Below are 20,775 nucleotides of genomic sequence, written 5' to 3' on the forward strand. Positions count from 1 at the left end.
CATGACAACTGCCAAATTACATCTTACTACTTACAATGACAAAGTTAAAGCGCCAGGTCGATCTCATCACGTTGGTGCCTGAGACATCACATAATGTGACACAGCCATCTCGGATAGATGCCCCAGATTTGAGAAGTGTAGTTATGGAGAAAAAATAAATACATATATATATATATATATATATATATGTATGTCTTCAAACACCAAAAATGAGATAGCACCATTTCGCGCAGGAATTCCTCCAGCCGAAAGCCCACATATGTTGCTAGATAGACTGACACCTCTTTCGGATGTCCTTCTGTATTTGCTGGCTAGTGGAAAGCAACGTGGACCCACCACTCTATAGCTCTGCCGTCATGAGTGTCCCTAGCACACTCGGCAGATGTCGCTTCTCTAGGCAGACAAGCAGTGGAATTCTGCGGAAGGTCAATGGTGCTTCCATTGGTTTTGCCACTAGGCGATCCATTGCAGCCCTAGAATGAAGCATAACCCGCTGAATGCATTCAGGGTGTTCTGCGGTGGGAAAGGTCAGAGGGGGTGATAGTTGGTGAGCGTGCACAGCACCTCAGAATGACACCACTGCCTAGCAGGGGGACCGGTGGAGACACTATTTTCAGCCAATGCCCCTCTGTCTGAACGAGTCTGCCTTGTGTCATCCCGGTAAGAGATCAGGCTAACAGGCTTCCAATGAAAAAAGCAGACATCACACTGAAGCATGGTGCACCGTGCATGTCCACAATCATCGGCTCCAAAGAGAAGACGTTCAGGAACAGGATTTAGTATGGCAAAAGAACACATCATCCTAATTCCTATGTACAGGATAAAAAGCCCACAATTGAGGAAAAATATCACATGGAGATGCCTGGGATCGAACCTGTGGCCTCATACTTCCCAAGTATGTGCTCTACCACTGAGTTACATGCCCACTGCCAGCAAGGAACTGTGAAATCTACCAGATGCTGGCTGGCTGCTTGGGACTAACAGCGCCCAGAACTGACGGTAACTGTCGAATTGGAGTTTCCAAATGGCAGACTTCATTTTAGAGCCACCTGTGTCTGGTTGTCCATAGAAACATGCAGAAAGGCTGCCCCCCCATGCAATTCCCCTGACCAACTAATGAAAAATATCAATATGTTCAAGACTTTTGCTTTTAGAAGCCAGAGATAGGCCCCAGCAGCAGAGCTGGTAGGATATTCCAGCTCAAAACTAACAAGTTACAGAACCTGATCGACTTAGGTTGACAACAGAGGCACATCTGTGGCCACATCCAGTGAAAACAAATTATTTTTAAAGCTAGGCATCATATGCTACAAAGGTACAATGGTAGAGCTATACATTCGGAACCAAAACAATCGACTGAAAAGAAACGCAAGGCAATGCCAATACTTTCACGATTCTGCACCGTTAAAACTGTGGTGTGATGTTTCTCTCTGTGCATTTCTATTTGTAGTGATTGTGAAGGCATACAGGATGTTGACACTGGCAGGGACGTAAACCTCAGTGATATATTATAGGCAGGTTTGCCATACGGGCACCAGCGTTTTCTCAGACAAATAGATATGAATGTCGATGATCCTATAATCATGGCCCGAGTTGCAGTGTGAAATACAAAATAACCGGGACAAAATCACACTGATGTTTATGCAAATGGAGATGCCGGGGATTGAACCCGGGACCTCATACATGCGAAGCATGCGCTCTACCACTGAGCTACATCCCCTCGGTGTGCAGTGGGCCTGTCCTGCAGACATCTTTTCCTGGGAGAATTCTTCCGGTCAAAATATGCTGCCAACTGAAGCACTAGCAAAAGACCAGGGAAAACGGGAGCAAGACTGGAAAAGCACATGGTCAGCTGAAGCAGTGTGCATTATGCTTCTCCATAAGAGATGACTTCCAGGGGAAGTATTCCACCAAAGGATTACCGTGCTCAAAGAGCCATCTCGTGGACAGAGACCATATGACAGTCAAAAAAAGGGAAACAATTGGAGATGCCAGGGATTGGACCCAGGGCCTCATCCATGCAAAGCAAGTGCTCTACCACTGAGCTACATCCCCTCGGTATGCAGTGTGTCTGTCCCGCAGACATAATTTTCAGGGAGAACTCTTCTGGTCAAAACATTCTGCCGAGTGAAGCACTAGCAAAAGAGCAGGGAAAACTGGAGCAAGAATGGAAAACCTCATGGTCACACTGAAGCAGTGTGCATTTTGCTTCTCCATAAGAGATGACTTCCAGGGGAAGATTTCCACCAGAGGATTACTGTGCTCAAAGGGCCATCTAGTGGATAGAGATCATATGACAGTCAAAAAGAGAAACAAGTGGAAATGCCCCAGGTCCTCATACATGCAAAGCATGCGCTCTACCACTGAGCTACATCCCCGCTGAGAGGACGCTTCCTCATCACACCTAAAAGCTTCAGGAGGGAGTGGGCTAAGTAAGGAAAGGGGTTTGCAGTAGTGCATATGAAAAAACATGACAACTGCCAAATTACATCTTACTACTTACAATGACAAAGTTAAAGCGCCAGGTCGATCTCATCACGTTGGTGCCTGAGACATCACATAATGTGACACAGCCATCTCGGATAGATGCCCCAGATTTGAGAAGTGTAGTTATGGAGAAAAAATAAATATATATATATATATATATATGTATGTCTTCAAACACCAAAAATGAGATAGCACCATTTCGCGCAGGAATTCCTCCAGCCGAAAGCCCACATATGTTGCTAGATAGACTGACACCTCTTTCGGATGTCCTTCTGTATTTGCTGGCTAGTGGAAAGCAACGTGGACCCACCACTCTATAGCTCTGCCGTCATGAGTGTCCCCAGTGCTTTAAGTGGGCCGGGGCCTGCCGGGGCTGGGCCCCGCCAGTCTCCAAAAAGTGGGGCTGAGCCGGGGCCCTGCCGGGGCCCCCCGTCCCACCACGCCATGGCAGGACGCATTATCCCGTCACGGCCGCAGCCGCGACGGGAGATGTGCCCGCCAGTGTAACCTTAGGCAAGTGGACAGAAGTGCCAGCCAGCCACAGCGTCGCTGAGGCTGGCTGGCACTTCTGTCAGTCACTGTAACTTCCCTGATGACCCCCCATCTGAGGGGTCATCAGGGAAGTTACAGTTCCTTTGTTTGCCTTCGCCAGGTCACTGACCCTCTGTGAACCTGTAGGCTCCATGATCTAATATGTAGATTATATCACGGAGCCCGCGGGTTCCCAGAGGGTGAAAGACGCCTCGGGCTCTGTGATCTCTGCTCAGAGCAGTGATCACTGAGCCCGAGGTGCCTGTCTCCTTTGGCAAATCTTTATAAAAGATGCCTTGAAATGTGTACATTTCAAGCCGTCTTTTATAAACGTAGAAATATTTCTACGTTTATAACAGACGGCTTGAAACGTACACAATTCAAGGCATTTTTTATAAAGCTTTGTGGACGGACAAAACCACCTTGGGTTTTGTCTGTCCTCAACGCTTTATAAAAGATGAGCTTGTACGTTTCAAGCCATCTTTTATGAACATAGAAATATGTTACAAATGTCTATGTTTATAAAAGGTGGCTTGAAAAGTACACAAACCATATTAGTACGCATACAAATATATAAATGCTCTACTACATTTATATATTTGTTTGCGCACCCTACTATGATTTGTGCACTTTTAGGCCACGCCCACAGCGGATGCCACGCCCCCAAACGAGGGCCCCCCCTCAATTTCTTACCCCACTTAAACCACTGAGTGTCCCTAGCACACTCGGCAGATGTCGCTTCTCTAGGCAGACAAGCAGTGGAATTCTGCGGAAGGTCAATGGTGCTTCCATTGGTTTTGCCACTAGGCGATCCATTGCAGCCCTAGAATGAAGCATAACCCGCTGAATGCATTCAGGGTGTTCTGCGGTGGGAAAGGTCAGAGGGGGTGATAGTTGGTGAGCGTGCACAGCACCTCAGAATGACACCACTGCCTAGCAGGAGGACCGGTGGAGACACTATTTTCAGCCAATGCCCCTCTGTCTGAACGAGTCTGCCTTGTGTCATCCCGGTAAGAGATCAGGCTAACAGGCTTCCAATGAAAAAAGCAGACATCACACTGAAGCATGGTGCACCGTGCATGTCCACAATCATCGGATCCAAAGAGAAGACGTTCAGGAACAGGATTTAGTATGGCAAAAGAACACATCATCCTAATTCCTATGTACAGGATAAAAAGCCCACAATTGAGGAAAAATATCACATGGAGATGCCTGGGATCGAACCTGTGGCCTCATACTTCCCAAGTATGTGCTCTACCACTGAGTTACATCCCCACTGCCAGCAAGGAACTGTGAAATCTACCAGATGCTGGCTGGCTGCTTGGGACTAACAGCGCCCAGAACTGACGGTAACTGTCGAATTGGAGTTTCCAAATGGCAGACTTCATTTTAGAGCCACCTGTGTCTGGTTGTCCATAGAAACATGCAGAAAGGCTGCCCCCCCATGCAATTCCCCTGACCAACTAATGAAAAATATCAATATGTTCAAGACTTTTGCTTTTAGAAGCCAGAGATAGGCCCCAGCAGCAGAGCTGGTAGGATATTCCAGCTCAAAACTAACAAGTTACAGAACCTGATCGACTTAGGTTGACAACAGAGCCACATCTGTGGCCACATCCAGTGAAAACAAATTATTTTTAAAGCTAGGCATCATATGCTACAAAGGTACAATGGTGGAGCTATACATTCGGAACCAAAACAATCGACTGAAAAGAAACGCAAGGCAATGCCAATACTTTCACGATTCTGCACCGTTAAAACTGTGGTGTGATGTTTCTCTCTGTGCATTTCTATTTGTAGTGATTGTGAAGGCATACAGGATGTTGACACTGGCAGGGACGTAAACCTCAGTGATATATTATAGGCAGGTTTGCCATACGGGCACCAGCGTTTTCTCAGACAAATAGATATGAATGTCGATGATCCTATAATCATGGCCCGAGTTGCAGTGTGAAATACAAAATAACCGGGACAAAATCACACTGATGTTTATGCAAATGGAGATGCCGGGGATTGAACCCGGGACCTCATACATGCGAAGCATGCGCTCTACCACTGAGCTACATCCCCTCGGTGTGCAGTGGGCCTGTCCTGCAGACATCTTTTCCTGGGAGAATTCTTCCGGTCAAAATATGCTGCCAACTGAAGCACTAGCAAAAGACCAGGGAAAACGGGAGCAAGACTGGAAAAGCACATGGTCAGCTGAAGCAGTGTGCATTATGCTTCTCCATAAGAGATGACTTCCAGGGGAAGTATTCCACCAGAGGATTACCGTGCTCAAAGAGCCATCTCGTGGACAGAGACCATATGACAGTCAAAAAAAGGGAAACAATTGGAGATGCCAGGGATTGGACCCAGGGCCTCATCCATGCAAAGCAAGTGCTCTACCACTGAGCTACATCCCCTCGGTATGCAGTGTGTCTGTCCCGCAGACATAATTTTCAGGGAGAACTCTTCTGGTCAAAACATTCTGCCGAGTGAAGCACTAGCAAAAGAGCAGGGAAAACTGGAGCAAGAATGGAAAACCTCATGGTCACACTGAAGCAGTGTGCATTTTGCTTCTCCATAAGAGATGACTTCCAGGGGAAGATTTCCACCAGAGGATTACTGTGCTCAAAGGGCCATCTAGTGGATAGAGATCATATGACAGTCAAAAAGAGAAACAAGTGGAAATGCCCCAGGTCCTCATACATGCAAAGCATGCGCTCTACCACTGAGCTACATCCCCGCTGAGAGGACGCTTCCTCATCACACCTAAAAGCTTCAGGAGGGAGTGGGCTAAGTAAGGAAAGGGGTTTGCAGTAGTGCATATGAAAAAACATGACAACTGCCAAATTACATCTTACTACTTACAATGACAAAGTTAAAGCGCCAGGTCGATCTCATCACGTTGGTGCCTGAGACATCACATAATGTGACACAGCCATCTCGGATAGATGCCCCAGATTTGAGAAGTGTAGTTATGGAGAAAAAATAAATATATATATATATATATATATGTATGTCTTCAAACACCAAAAATGAGATAGCACCATTTCGCGCAGGAATTCCTCCAGCCGAAAGCCCACATATGTTGCTAGATAGACTGACACCTCTTTCGGATGTCCTTCTGTATTTGCTGGCTAGTGGAAAGCAACGTGGACCCACCACTCTATAGCTCTGCCGTCATGAGTGTCCCCAGTGCTTTAAGTGGGCCGGGGCCTGCCGGGGCTGGGCCCCGCCAGTCTCCAAAAAGTGGGGCTGAGCCGGGGCCCTGCCGGGGCCCCCCGTCCCACCACGCCATGGCAGGACGCATTATCCCGTCACGGCCGCAGCCGCGACGGGAGATGTGCCCGCCAGTGTAACCTTAGGCAAGTGGACAGAAGTGCCAGCCAGCCACAGCGTCGCTGAGGCTGGCTGGCACTTCTGTCAGTCACTGTAACTTCCCTGATGACCCCCCATCTGAGGGGTCATCAGGGAAGTTACAGTTCCTTTGTTTGCCTTCGCCAGGTCACTGACCCTCTGTGAACCTGTAGGCTCCATGATCTAATATGTAGATTATATCACGGAGCCCGCGGGTTCCCAGAGGGTGAAAGACGCCTCGGGCTCTGTGATCTCTGCTCAGAGCAGTGATCACTGAGCCCGAGGTGCCTGTCTCCTTTGGCAAATCTTTATAAAAGATGCCTTGAAATGTGTACATTTCAAGCCGTCTTTTATAAACGTAGAAATATTTCTACGTTTATAACAGACGGCTTGAAACGTACACAATTCAAGGCATTTTTTATAAAGCTTTGTGGACGGACAAAACCACCTTGGGTTTTGTCTGTCCTCAACGCTTTATAAAAGATGAGCTTGTACGTTTCAAGCCATCTTTTATGAACATAGAAATATGTTACAAATGTCTATGTTTATAAAAGGTGGCTTGAAAAGTACACAAACCATATTAGTACGCATACAAATATATAAATGCTCTACTACATTTATATATTTGTTTGCGCACCCTACTATGATTTGTGCACTTTTAGGCCACGCCCACAGCGGATGCCACGCCCCCAAACGAGGGCCCCCCCTCAATTTCTTACCCCACTTAAACCACTGAGTGTCCCTAGCACACTCGGCAGATGTCGCTTCTCTAGGCAGACAAGCAGTGGAATTCTGCGGAAGGTCAATGGTGCTTCCATTGGTTTTGCCACTAGGCGATCCATTGCAGCCCTAGAATGAAGCATAACCCGCTGAATGCATTCAGGGTGTTCTGCGGTGGGAAAGGTCAGAGGGGGTGATAGTTGGTGAGCGTGCACAGCACCTCAGAATGACACCACTGCCTAGCAGGAGGACCGGTGGAGACACTATTTTCAGCCAATGCCCCTCTGTCTGAACGAGTCTGCCTTGTGTCATCCCGGTAAGAGATCAGGCTAACAGGCTTCCAATGAAAAAAGCAGACATCACACTGAAGCATGGTGCACCGTGCATGTCCACAATCATCGGATCCAAAGAGAAGACGTTCAGGAACAGGATTTAGTATGGCAAAAGAACACATCATCCTAATTCCTATGTACAGGATAAAAAGCCCACAATTGAGGAAAAATATCACATGGAGATGCCTGGGATCGAACCTGTGGCCTCATACTTCCCAAGTATGTGCTCTACCACTGAGTTACATCCCCACTGCCAGCAAGGAACTGTGAAATCTACCAGATGCTGGCTGGCTGCTTGGGACTAACAGCGCCCAGAACTGACGGTAACTGTCGAATTGGAGTTTCCAAATGGCAGACTTCATTTTAGAGCCACCTGTGTCTGGTTGTCCATAGAAACATGCAGAAAGGCTGCCCCCCCATGCAATTCCCCTGACCAACTAATGAAAAATATCAATATGTTCAAGACTTTTGCTTTTAGAAGCCAGAGATAGGCCCCAGCAGCAGAGCTGGTAGGATATTCCAGCTCAAAACTAACAAGTTACAGAACCTGATCGACTTAGGTTGACAACAGAGCCACATCTGTGGCCACATCCAGTGAAAACAAATTATTTTTAAAGCTAGGCATCATATGCTACAAAGGTACAATGGTGGAGCTATACATTCGGAACCAAAACAATCGACTGAAAAGAAACGCAAGGCAATGCCAATACTTTCACGATTCTGCACCGTTAAAACTGTGGTGTGATGTTTCTCTCTGTGCATTTCTATTTGTAGTGATTGTGAAGGCATACAGGATGTTGACACTGGCAGGGACGTAAACCTCAGTGATATATTATAGGCAGGTTTGCCATACGGGCACCAGCGTTTTCTCAGACAAATAGATATGAATGTCGATGATCCTATAATCATGGCCCGAGTTGCAGTGTGAAATACAAAATAACCGGGACAAAATCACACTGATGTTTATGCAAATGGAGATGCCGGGGATTGAACCCGGGACCTCATACATGCGAAGCATGCGCTCTACCACTGAGCTACATCCCCTCGGTGTGCAGTGGGCCTGTCCTGCAGACATCTTTTCCTGGGAGAATTCTTCCGGTCAAAATATGCTGCCAACTGAAGCACTAGCAAAAGACCAGGGAAAACGGGAGCAAGACTGGAAAAGCACATGGTCAGCTGAAGCAGTGTGCATTATGCTTCTCCATAAGAGATGACTTCCAGGGGAAGTATTCCACCAGAGGATTACCGTGCTCAAAGAGCCATCTCGTGGACAGAGACCATATGACAGTCAAAAAAAGGGAAACAATTGGAGATGCCAGGGATTGGACCCAGGGCCTCATCCATGCAAAGCAAGTGCTCTACCACTGAGCTACATCCCCTCGGTATGCAGTGTGTCTGTCCCGCAGACATAATTTTCAGGGAGAACTCTTCTGGTCAAAACATTCTGCCGAGTGAAGCACTAGCAAAAGAGCAGGGAAAACTGGAGCAAGAATGGAAAACCTCATGGTCACACTGAAGCAGTGTGCATTTTGCTTCTCCATAAGAGATGACTTCCAGGGGAAGATTTCCACCAGAGGATTACTGTGCTCAAAGGGCCATCTAGTGGATAGAGATCATATGACAGTCAAAAAGAGAAACAAGTGGAAATGCCCCAGGTCCTCATACATGCAAAGCATGCGCTCTACCACTGAGCTACATCCCCGCTGAGAGGACGCTTCCTCATCACACCTAAAAGCTTCAGGAGGGAGTGGGCTAAGTAAGGAAAGGGGTTTGCAGTAGTGCATATGAAAAAACATGACAACTGCCAAATTACATCTTACTACTTACAATGACAAAGTTAAAGCGCCAGGTCGATCTCATCACGTTGGTGCCTGAGACATCACATAATGTGACACAGCCATCTCGGATAGATGCCCCAGATTTGAGAAGTGTAGTTATGGAGAAAAAATAAATACATATATATATATATATATGTATGTCTTCAAACACCAAAAATGAGATAGCACCATTTCGCGCAGGAATTCCTCCAGCCGAAAGCCCACATATGTTGCTAGATAGACTGACACCTCTTTCGGATGTCCTTCTGTATTTGCTGGCTAGTGGAAAGCAACGTGGACCCACCACTCTATAGCTCTGCCGTCATGAGTGTCCCTAGCACACTCGGCAGATGTCGCTTCTCTAGGCAGACAAGCAGTGGAATTCTGCGGAAGGTCAATGGTGCTTCCATTGGTTTTGCCACTAGGCGATCCATTGCAGCCCTAGAATGAAGCATAACCCGCTGAATGCATTCAGGGTGTTCTGCGGTGGGAAAGGTCAGAGGGGGTGATAGTTGGTGAGCGTGCACAGCACCTCAGAATGACACCACTGCCTAGCAGGGGGACCGGTGGAGACACTATTTTCAGCCAATGCCCCTCTGTCTGAACGAGTCTGCCTTGTGTCATCCCGGTAAGAGATCAGGCTAACAGGCTTCCAATGAAAAAAGCAGACATCACACTGAAGCATGGTGCACCGTGCATGTCCACAATCATCGGCTCCAAAGAGAAGACGTTCAGGAACAGGATTTAGTATGGCAAAAGAACACATCATCCTAATTCCTATGTACAGGATAAAAAGCCCACAATTGAGGAAAAATATCACATGGAGATGCCTGGGATCGAACCTGTGGCCTCATACTTCCCAAGTATGTGCTCTACCACTGAGTTACATCCCCACTGCCAGCAAGGAACTGTGAAATCTACCAGATGCTGGCTGGCTGCTTGGGACTAACAGCGCCCAGAACTGACGGTAACTGTCGAATTGGAGTTTCCAAATGGCAGACTTCATTTTAGAGCCACCTGTGTCTGGTTGTCCATAGAAACATGCAGAAAGGCTGCCCCCCCATGCAATTCCCCTGACCAACTAATGAAAAATATCAATATGTTCAAGACTTTTGCTTTTAGAAGCCAGAGATAGGCCCCAGCAGCAGAGCTGGTAGGATATTCCAGCTCAAAACTAACAAGTTACAGAACCTGATCGACTTAGGTTGACAACAGAGGCACATCTGTGGCCACATCCAGTGAAAACAAATTATTTTTAAAGCTAGGCATCATATGCTACAAAGGTACAATGGTGGAGCTATACATTCGGAACCAAAACAATCGACTGAAAAGAAACGCAAGGCAATGCCAATACTTTCACGATTCTGCACCGTTAAAACTGTGGTGTGATGTTTCTCTCTGTGCATTTCTATTTGTAGTGATTGTGAAGGCATACAGGATGTTGACACTGGCAGGGACGTAAACCTCAGTGATATATTATAGGCAGGTTTGCCATACGGGCACCAGCGTTTTCTCAGACAAATAGATATGAATGTCGATGATCCTATAATCATGGCCCGAGTTGCAGTGTGAAATACAAAATAACCGGGACAAAATCACACTGATGTTTATGCAAATGGAGATGCCGGGGATTGAACCCGGGACCTCATACATGCGAAGCATGCGCTCTACCACTGAGCTACATCCCCTCGGTGTGCAGTGGGCCTGTCCTGCAGACATCTTTTCCTGGGAGAATTCTTCCGGTCAAAATATGCTGCCAACTGAAGCACTAGCAAAAGACCAGGGAAAACGGGAGCAAGACTGGAAAAGCACATGGTCAGCTGAAGCAGTGTGCATTATGCTTCTCCATAAGAGATGACTTCCAGGGGAAGTATTCCACCAGAGGATTACCGTGCTCAAAGAGCCATCTCGTGGACAGAGACCATATGACAGTCAAAAAAAGGGAAACAATTGGAGATGCCAGGGATTGGACCCAGGGCCTCATCCATGCAAAGCAAGTGCTCTACCACTGAGCTACATCCCCTCGGTATGCAGTGTGTCTGTCCCGCAGACATAATTTTCAGGGAGAACTCTTCTGGTCAAAACATTCTGCCGAGTGAAGCACTAGCAAAAGAGCAGGGAAAACTGGAGCAAGAATGGAAAACCTCATGGTCACACTGAAGCAGTGTGCATTTTGCTTCTCCATAAGAGATGACTTCCAGGGGAAGATTTCCACCAGAGGATTACTGTGCTCAAAGGGCCATCTAGTGGATAGAGATCATATGACAGTCAAAAAGAGAAACAAGTGGAAATGCCCCAGGTCCTCATACATGCAAAGCATGCGCTCTACCACTGAGCTACATCCCCGCTGAGAGGACGCTTCCTCATCACACCTAAAAGCTTCAGGAGGGAGTGGGCTAAGTAAGGAAAGGGGTTTGCAGTAGTGCATATGAAAAAACATGACAACTGCCAAATTACATCTTACTACTTACAATGACAAAGTTAAAGCGCCAGGTCGATCTCATCACGTTGGTGCCTGAGACATCACATAATGTGACACAGCCATCTCGGATAGATGCCCCAGATTTGAGAAGTGTAGTTATGGAGAAAAAATAAATACATATATATATATATATATATGTATGTCTTCAAACACCAAAAATGAGATAGCACCATTTCGCGCAGGAATTCCTCCAGCCGAAAGCCCACATATGTTGCTAGATAGACTGACACCTCTTTCGGATGTCCTTCTGTATTTGCTGGCTAGTGGAAAGCAACGTGGACCCACCACTCTATAGCTCTGCCGTCATGAGTGTCCCTAGCACACTCGGCAGATGTCGCTTCTCTAGGCAGACAAGCAGTGGAATTCTGCGGAAGGTCAATGGTGCTTCCATTGGTTTTGCCACTAGGCGATCCATTGCAGCCCTAGAATGAAGCATAACCCGCTGAATGCATTCAGGGTGTTCTGCGGTGGGAAAGGTCAGAGGGGGTGATAGTTGGTGAGCGTGCACAGCACCTCAGAATGACACCACTGCCTAGCAGGGGGACCGGTGGAGACACTATTTTCAGCCAATGCCCCTCTGTCTGAACGAGTCTGCCTTGTGTCATCCCGGTAAGAGATCAGGCTAACAGGCTTCCAATGAAAAAAGCAGACATCACACTGAAGCATGGTGCACCGTGCATGTCCACAATCATCGGCTCCAAAGAGAAGACGTTCAGGAACAGGATTTAGTATGGCAAAAGAACACATCATCCTAATTCCTATGTACAGGATAAAAAGCCCACAATTGAGGAAAAATATCACATGGAGATGCCTGGGATCGAACCTGTGGCCTCATACTTCCCAAGTATGTGCTCTACCACTGAGTTACATCCCCACTGCCAGCAAGGAACTGTGAAATCTACCAGATGCTGGCTGGCTGCTTGGGACTAACAGCGCCCAGAACTGACGGTAACTGTCGAATTGGAGTTTCCAAATGGCAGACTTCATTTTAGAGCCACCTGTGTCTGGTTGTCCATAGAAACATGCAGAAAGGCTGCCCCCCCATGCAATTCCCCTGACCAACTAATGAAAAATATCAATATGTTCAAGACTTTTGCTTTTAGAAGCCAGAGATAGGCCCCAGCAGCAGAGCTGGTAGGATATTCCAGCTCAAAACTAACAAGTTACAGAACCTGATCGACTTAGGTTGACAACAGAGGCACATCTGTGGCCACATCCAGTGAAAACAAATTATTTTTAAAGCTAGGCATCATATGCTACAAAGGTACAATGGTGGAGCTATACATTCGGAACCAAAACAATCGACTGAAAAGAAACGCAAGGCAATGCCAATACTTTCACGATTCTGCACCGTTAAAACTGTGGTGTGATGTTTCTCTCTGTGCATTTCTATTTGTAGTGATTGTGAAGGCATACAGGATGTTGACACTGGCAGGGACGTAAACCTCAGTGATATATTATAGGCAGGTTTGCCATACGGGCACCAGCGTTTTCTCAGACAAATAGATATGAATGTCGATGATCCTATAATCATGGCCCGAGTTGCAGTGTGAAATACAAAATAACCGGGACAAAATCACACTGATGTTTATGCAAATGGAGATGCCGGGGATTGAACCCGGGACCTCATACATGCGAAGCATGCGCTCTACCACTGAGCTACATCCCCTCGGTGTGCAGTGGGCCTGTCCTGCAGACATCTTTTCCTGGGAGAATTCTTCCGGTCAAAATATGCTGCCAACTGAAGCACTAGCAAAAGACCAGGGAAAACGGGAGCAAGACTGGAAAAGCACATGGTCAGCTGAAGCAGTGTGCATTATGCTTCTCCATAAGAGATGACTTCCAGGGGAAGTATTCCACCAGAGGATTACCGTGCTCAAAGAGCCATCTCGTGGACAGAGAACATATGACAGTCAAAAAAAGGGAAACAATTGGAGATGCCAGGGATTGGACCCAGGGCCTCATCCATGCAAAGCAAGTGCTCTACCACTGAGCTACATCCCCTCGGTATGCAGTGTGTCTGTCCCGCAGACATAATTTTCAGGGAGAACTCTTCTGGTCAAAACATTCTGCCGAGTGAAGCACTAGCAAAAGAGCAGGGAAAACTGGAGCAAGAATGGAAAACCTCATGGTCACACTGAAGCAGTGTGCATTTTGCTTCTCCATAAGAGATGACTTCCAGGGGAAGATTTCCACCAGAGGATTACTGTGCTCAAAGGGCCATCTAGTGGATAGAGATCATATGACAGTCAAAAAGAGAAACAAGTGGAAATGCCCCAGGTCCTCATACATGCAAAGCATGCGCTCTACCACTGAGCTACATCCCCGCTGAGAGGACGCTTCCTCATCACACCTAAAAGCTTCAGGAGGGAGTGGGCTAAGTAAGGAAAGGGGTTTGCAGTAGTGCATATGAAAAAACATGACAACTGCCAAATTACATCTTACTACTTACAATGACAAAGTTAAAGCGCCAGGTCGATCTCATCACGTTGGTGCCTGAGACATCACATAATGTGACACAGCCATCTCGGATAGATGCCCCAGATTTGAGAAGTGTAGTTATGGAGAAAAAATAAATACATATATATATATATATATGTATGTCTTCAAACACCAAAAATGAGATAGCACCATTTCGCGCAGGAATTCCTCCAGCCGAAAGCCCACATATGTTGCTAGATAGACTGACACCTCTTTCGGATGTCCTTCTGTATTTGCTGGCTAGTGGAAAGCAACGTGGACCCACCACTCTATAGCTCTGCCGTCATGAGTGTCCCTAGCACACTCGGCAGATGTCGCTTCTCTAGGCAGACAAGCAGTGGAATTCTGCGGAAGGTCAATGGTGCTTCCATTGGTTTTGCCACTAGGCGATCCATTGCAGCCCTAGAATGAAGCATAACCCGCTGAATGCATTCAGGGTGTTCTGCGGTGGGAAAGGTCAGAGGGGGTGATAGTTGGTGAGCGTGCACAGCACCTCAGAATGACACCACTGCCTAGCAGGGGGACCGGTGGAGACACTATTTTCAGCCAATGCCCCTCTGTCTGAACGAGTCTGCCTTGTGTCATCCCGGTAAGAGATCAGGCTAACAGGCTTCCAATGAAAAAAGCAGACATCACACTGAAGCATGGTGCACCGTGCATGTCCACAATCATCGGCTCCAAAGAGAAGACGTTCAGGAACAGGATTTAGTATGGCAAAAGAACACATCATCCTAATTCCTATGTACAGGATAAAAAGCCCACAATTGAGGAAAAATATCACATGGAGATGCCTGGGATCGAACCTGTGGCCTCATACTTCCCAAGTATGTGCTCTACCACTGAGTTACATCCCCACTGCCAGCAAGGAACTGTGAAATCTACCAGATGCTGGCTGGCTGCTTGGGACTAACAGCGCCCAGAACTGACGGTAACTGTCGAATTGGAGTTTCCAAATGGCAGACTTCATTTTAGAGCCACCTGTGTCTGGTTGTCCATAGAAACATGCAGAAAGGCTGCCCCCCCATGCAATTCCCCTGACCAACTAATGAAAAATATCAATATGTTCAAGACTTTTGCTTTTAGAAGCCAGAGATAGGCCCCAGCAGCAGAGCTGGTAGGATATTCCAGCTCAAAACTAACAAGTTACAGAACCTGATCGACTTAGGTTGACAACAGAGGCACATCTGTGGCCACATCCAGTGAAAACAAATTATTTTTAAAGCTAGGCATCATATGCTACAAAGGTACAATGGTGGAGCTATACATTCGGAACCAAAACAATCGACTGAAAAGAAACGCAAGGCAATGCCAATACTTTCACGATTCTGCACCGTTAAAACTGTGGTGTGATGTTTCTCTCTGTGCATTTCTATTTGTAGTGATTGTGAAGGCATACAGGATGTTGACACTGGCAGGGACGTAAACCTCAGTGATATATTATAGGCAGGTTTGCCATACGGGCACCAGCGTTTTCTCAGACAAATAGATATGAATGTCGATGATCCTATAATCATGGCCCGAGTTGCAGTGTGAAATACAAAATAACCGGGACAAAATCACACTGATGTTTATGCAAATGGAGATGCCGGGGATTGAACCCGGGACCTCATACATGCGAAGCATGCGCTCTACCACTGAGCTACATCCCCTCGGTGTGCAGTGGGCCTGTCCTGCAGACATCTTTTCCTGGGAGAATTCTTCCGGTCAAAATATGCTGCCAACTGAAGCACTAGCAAAAGACCAGGGAAAACGGGAGCAAGACTGGAAAAGCACATGGTCAGCTGAAGCAGTGTGCATTATGCTTCTCCATAAGAGATGACTTCCAGGGGAAGTATTCCACCAGAGGATTACCGTGCTCAAAGAGCCATCTCGTGGACAGAGACCATATGACAGTCAAAAAAAGGGAAACAATTGGAGATGCCAGGGATTGGACCCAGGGCCTCATCCATGCAAAGCAAGTGCTCTACCACTGAGCTACATCCCCTCGGTATGCAGTGTGTCTGTCCCGCAGACATAATTTTCAGGGAGAACTCTTCTGGTCAAAACATTCTGCCGAGTGAAGCACTAGCAAAAGAGCAGGGAAAACTGGAGCAAGAATGGAAAACCTCATGGTCACACTGAAGCAGTGTGCATTTTGCTTCTCCATAAGAGATGACTTCCAGGGGAAGATTTCCACCAGAGGATTACTGTGCTCAAAGGGCCATCTAGTGGATAGAGATCATATGACAGTCAAAAAGAGAAACAAGTGGAAATGCCCCAGGTCCTCATACATGCAAAGCATGCGCTCTACCACTGAGCTACATCCCCGCTGAGAGGACGCTTCCTCATCACACCTAAAAGCTTCAGGAGGGAGTGGGCTAAGTAAGGAAAGGGGTTTGCAGTAGTGCATATGAAAAAACATGACAACTGCCAAATTACATCTTACTACTTACAATGACAAAGTTAAAGCGCCAGGTCGATCTCATCACGTTGGTGCCTGAGACATCACATAATGTGACACAGCCATCTCGGATAGATGCCCCAGATTTGAGAAGTGTAGTTATGGAGAAAAAATAAATACATATATATATATATATATATGTATGTCTTCAAACACCAAAAATGAGATAGCACCATTTCGCGCAGGAATTCCTCCAGCCGAAAGCCCACATATGTTGCTAGATAGACTGACACCTCTTTCGGATGTCCTTCTGTATTTGCTGGCTAGTGGAAAGCAACGTGGACCCACCACTCTATAGCTCTGCCGTCATGAGTGTCCCTAGCACACTCGGCAGATGTCGCTTCTCTAGGCAGACAAGCAGTGGAATTCTGCGGAAGGTCAATGGTGCTTCCATTGGTTTTGCCACTAGGCGATCCATTGCAGCCCTAGAATGAAGCATAACCCGCTGAATGCATTCAGGGTGTTCTGCGGTGGGAAAGGTCAGAGGGGGTGATAGTTGGTGAGCGTGCACAGCACCTCAGAATGACACCACTGCCTAGCAGGGGGACCGGTGGAGACACTATTTTCAGCCAATGCCCCTCTGTCTGAACGAGTCTGCCTTGTGTCATCCCGGTAAGAGATCAGGCTAACAGGCTTCCAATGAAAAAAGCAGACATCACACTGAAGCATGGTGCACCGTGCATGTCCACAATCATCGGCTCCAAAGAGAAGACGTTCAGGAACAGGATTTAGTATGGCAAAAGAACACATCATCCTAATTCCTATGTACAGGATAAAAAGCCCACAATTGAGGAAAAATATCACATGGAGATGCCTGGGATCGAACCTGTGGCCTCATACTTCCCAAGTATGTGCTCTACCACTGAGTTACATCCCCACTGCCAGCAAGGAACTGTGAAATCTACCAGATGCTGGCTGGCTGCTTGGGACTAACAGCGCCCAGAACTGACGGTAACTGTCGAATTGGAGTTTCCAAATGGCAGACTTCATTTTAGAGCCACCTGTGTCTGGTTGTCCATAGAAACATGCAGAAAGGCTGCCCCCCCATGCAATTCCCCTGACCAACTAATGAAAAATATCAATATGTTCAAGACTTTTGCTTTTAGAAGCCAGAGATAGGCCCCAGCAGCAGAGCTGGTAGGATATTCCAGCTCAAAACTAACAAGTTACAGAACCTGATCGACTTAGGTTGACAACAGAGGCACATCTGTGGCCACATCCAGTGAAAACAAATTATTTTTAAAGCTAGGCATCATATGCTACAAAGGTACAATGGTGGAGCTATACATTCGGAACCAAAACAATCGACTGAAAAGAAACGCAAGGCAATGCCAATACTTTCACGATTCTGCACCGTTAAAACTGTGGTGTGATGTTTCTCTCTGTGCATTTCTATTTGTAGTGATTGTGAAGGCATACAGGATGTTGACACTGGCAGGGACGTAAACCTCAGTGATATATTATAGGCAGGTTTGCCATACGGGCACCAGTGTTTTCTCAGACAAATAGATATGAATGTCGATGATCCTATAATCATGGCCCGAGTTGCAGTGTGAAATACAAAATAACCGGGACAAAATCACACTGATGTTTATGCAAATGGAGATGCCGGGGATTGAACCCGGGACCTCATACATGCGAAGCATGCGCTCTACCACTGAGCTACATCCCCTCGGTGTGCAGTGGGCCTGTCCTGCAGACATCTTTTCCTGGGAGAATTCTTCCGGTCAAAATATGCTGCCAACTGAAGCACTAGCAAAAGACCAGGGAAAACGGGAGCAAGACTGGAAAAGCACATGGTCAGCTGAAGCAGTGTGCATTATGCTTCTCCATAAGAGATGACTTCCAGGGGAAGTATTCCACCAGAGGATTACCGTGCTCAAAGAGCCATCTCGTGGACAGAGAACATATGACAGTCAAAAAAAGGGAAACAATTGGAGATGCCAGGGATTGGACCCAGGGCCTCATCCATGCAAAGCAAGTGCTCTACCACTGAGCTACATCCCCTCGGTATGCAGTGTGTCTGTCCCGCAGACATAATTTTCAGGGAGAACTCTTCTGGTCAAAACATTCTGCCGAGTGAAGCACTAGCAAAAGAGCAGGGAAAACTGGAGCAAGAATGGAAAACCTCATGGTCACACTGAAGCAGTGTGCATTTTGCTTCTCCATAAGAGATGACTTCCAGGGGAAGATTTCCACCAGAGGATTACTGTGCTCAAAGGGCCATCTAGTGGATAGAGATCATATGACAGTCAAAAAGAGAAACAAGTGGAAATGCCCCAGGTCCTCATACATGCAAAGCATGCGCTCTACCACTGAGCTACATCCCCGCTGAGAGGACGCTTCCTCATCACACCTAAAAGCTTCAGGAGGGAGTGGGCTAAGTAAGGAAAGGGGTTTGCAGTAGTGCATATGAAAAAACATGACAACTGCCAAATTACATCTTACTACTTACAATGACAAAGTTAAAGCGCCAGGTCGATCTCATCACGTTGGTGCCTGAGACATCACATAATGTGACACAGCCATCTCGGATAGATGCCCCAGATTTGAGAAGTGTAGTTATGGAGAAAAAATAAATACATATATATATATATATATATATATATGTATGTCTTCAAACACCAAAAATGAGATAGCACCATTTCGCGCAGGAATTCCTCCAGCCGAAAGCCCACATATGTTGCTAGATAGACTGACACCTCTTTCGGATGTCCTTCTGTATTTGCTGGCTAGTGGAAAGCAACGTGGACCCACCACTCTATAGCTCTGCCGTCATGAGTGTCCCTAGCACACTCGGCAGATGTCGCTTCTCTAGGCAGACAAGCAGTGGAATTCTGCGGAAGGTCAATGGTGCTTCCATTGGTTTTGCCACTAGGCGATCCATTGCAGCCCTAGAATGAAGCATAACCCGCTGAATGCATTCAGGGTGTTCTGCGGTGGGAAAGGTCAGAGGGGGTGATAGTTGGTGAGCGTGCACAGCACCTCAGAATGACACCACTGCCTAGCAGGGGGACCGGTGGAGACACTATTTTCAGCCAATGCCCCTCTGTCTGAACGAGTCTGCCTTGTGTCATCCCGGTAAGAGATCAGGCTAACAGGCTTCCAATGAAAAAAGCAGACATCACACTGAAGCATGGTGCACCGTGCATGTCCACAATCATCGGCTCCAAAGAGAAGACGTTCAGGAACAGGATTTAGTATGGCAAAAGAACACATCATCCTAATTCCTATGTACAGGATAAAAAGCCCACAATTGAGGAAAAATATCACATGGAGATGCCTGGGATCGAACCTGTGGCCTCATACTTCCCAAGTATGTGCTCTACCACTGAGTTACATCCCCACTGCCAGCAAGGAACTGTGAAATCTACCAGATGCTGGCTGGCTGCTTGGGACTAACAGCGCCCAGAACTGACGGTAACTGTCGAATTGGAGTTTCCAAATGGCAGACTTCATTTTAGAGCCACCTGTGTCTGGTTGTCCATAGAAACATGCAGAAAGGCTGCCCCCCCATGCAATTCCCCTGACCAACTAATGAAAAATATCAATATGTTCAAGACTTTTGCTTTTAGAAGCCAGAGATAGGCCCCAGCAGCAGAGCTGGTAGGATATTCCAGCTCAAAACTAACAAGTTACAGAACCTGATCGACTTAGGTTGACAACAGAGGCACATCTGTGGCCACATCCAGTGAAAACAAATTATTTTTAAAGCTAGGCATCATATGCTACAAAGGTACAATGGTGGAGCTATACATTCGGAACCAAAACAATCGACTGAAAAGAAACGCAAGGCAATGCCAATACTTTCACGATTCTGCACCGTTAAAACTGTGGTGTGATGTTTCTCTCTGTGCATTTCTATTTGTAGTGATTGTGAAGGCATACAGGATGTTGACACTGGCAGGGACGTAAACCTCAGTGATATATTATAGGCAGGTTTGCCATACGGGCACCAGCGTTTTCTCAGACAAATAGATATGAATGTCGATGATCCTATAATCATGGCCCGAGTTGCAGTGTGAAATACAAAATAACCGGGACAAAATCACACTGATGTTTATGCAAATGGAGATGCCGGGGATTGAACCCGGGACCTCATACATGCGAAGCATGCGCTCTACCACTGAGCTACATCCCCTC

General features: G+C 46.8%; 8 non-coding genes across 8 annotated transcripts; all 8 read right to left on the reverse strand.

The window, feature by feature from the left end:
- Positions 1-1,648: 1,648 nt before the first annotated feature.
- TRNAA-CGC (transfer RNA alanine (anticodon CGC)) lies at positions 1,649-1,720 on the reverse strand. The gene has a single exon. It is a non-coding gene; the product is annotated as a tRNA-Ala (tRNA).
- Positions 1,721-5,016: 3,296 nt separating this feature from the next.
- Positions 5,017-5,088, reverse strand: TRNAA-CGC (transfer RNA alanine (anticodon CGC)). Its single transcript has one exon. It is a non-coding gene; the product is annotated as a tRNA-Ala (tRNA).
- Positions 5,089-8,384: 3,296 nt separating this feature from the next.
- TRNAA-CGC (transfer RNA alanine (anticodon CGC)) lies at positions 8,385-8,456 on the reverse strand. Its single transcript has one exon. It is a non-coding gene; the product is annotated as a tRNA-Ala (tRNA).
- A 2,389-nt stretch (positions 8,457-10,845) lies between these two features.
- TRNAA-CGC (transfer RNA alanine (anticodon CGC)) lies at positions 10,846-10,917 on the reverse strand. The gene has a single exon. It is a non-coding gene; the product is annotated as a tRNA-Ala (tRNA).
- Positions 10,918-13,308: 2,391 nt separating this feature from the next.
- On the reverse strand, positions 13,309-13,380 carry TRNAA-CGC (transfer RNA alanine (anticodon CGC)). The gene has a single exon. It is a non-coding gene; the product is annotated as a tRNA-Ala (tRNA).
- A 2,389-nt stretch (positions 13,381-15,769) lies between these two features.
- TRNAA-CGC (transfer RNA alanine (anticodon CGC)) lies at positions 15,770-15,841 on the reverse strand. Its single transcript has one exon. It is a non-coding gene; the product is annotated as a tRNA-Ala (tRNA).
- A 2,391-nt stretch (positions 15,842-18,232) lies between these two features.
- TRNAA-CGC (transfer RNA alanine (anticodon CGC)) lies at positions 18,233-18,304 on the reverse strand. Its single transcript has one exon. It is a non-coding gene; the product is annotated as a tRNA-Ala (tRNA).
- Positions 18,305-20,701: 2,397 nt separating this feature from the next.
- TRNAA-CGC (transfer RNA alanine (anticodon CGC)) lies at positions 20,702-20,773 on the reverse strand. Its single transcript has one exon. It is a non-coding gene; the product is annotated as a tRNA-Ala (tRNA).
- Between the last annotated feature and the right edge of the window lie 2 nt (positions 20,774-20,775).

The sequence above is a fragment of the Ambystoma mexicanum genome (genome assembly GCF_040938575.1).
Source record: "Ambystoma mexicanum isolate Mex_15411 chromosome 12 unlocalized genomic scaffold, UKY_AmexF1_1 Mex_chr12_unloc.1, whole genome shotgun sequence".
NCBI classification, from domain to species: Eukaryota; Metazoa; Chordata; class Amphibia; order Caudata; family Ambystomatidae; genus Ambystoma; species Ambystoma mexicanum.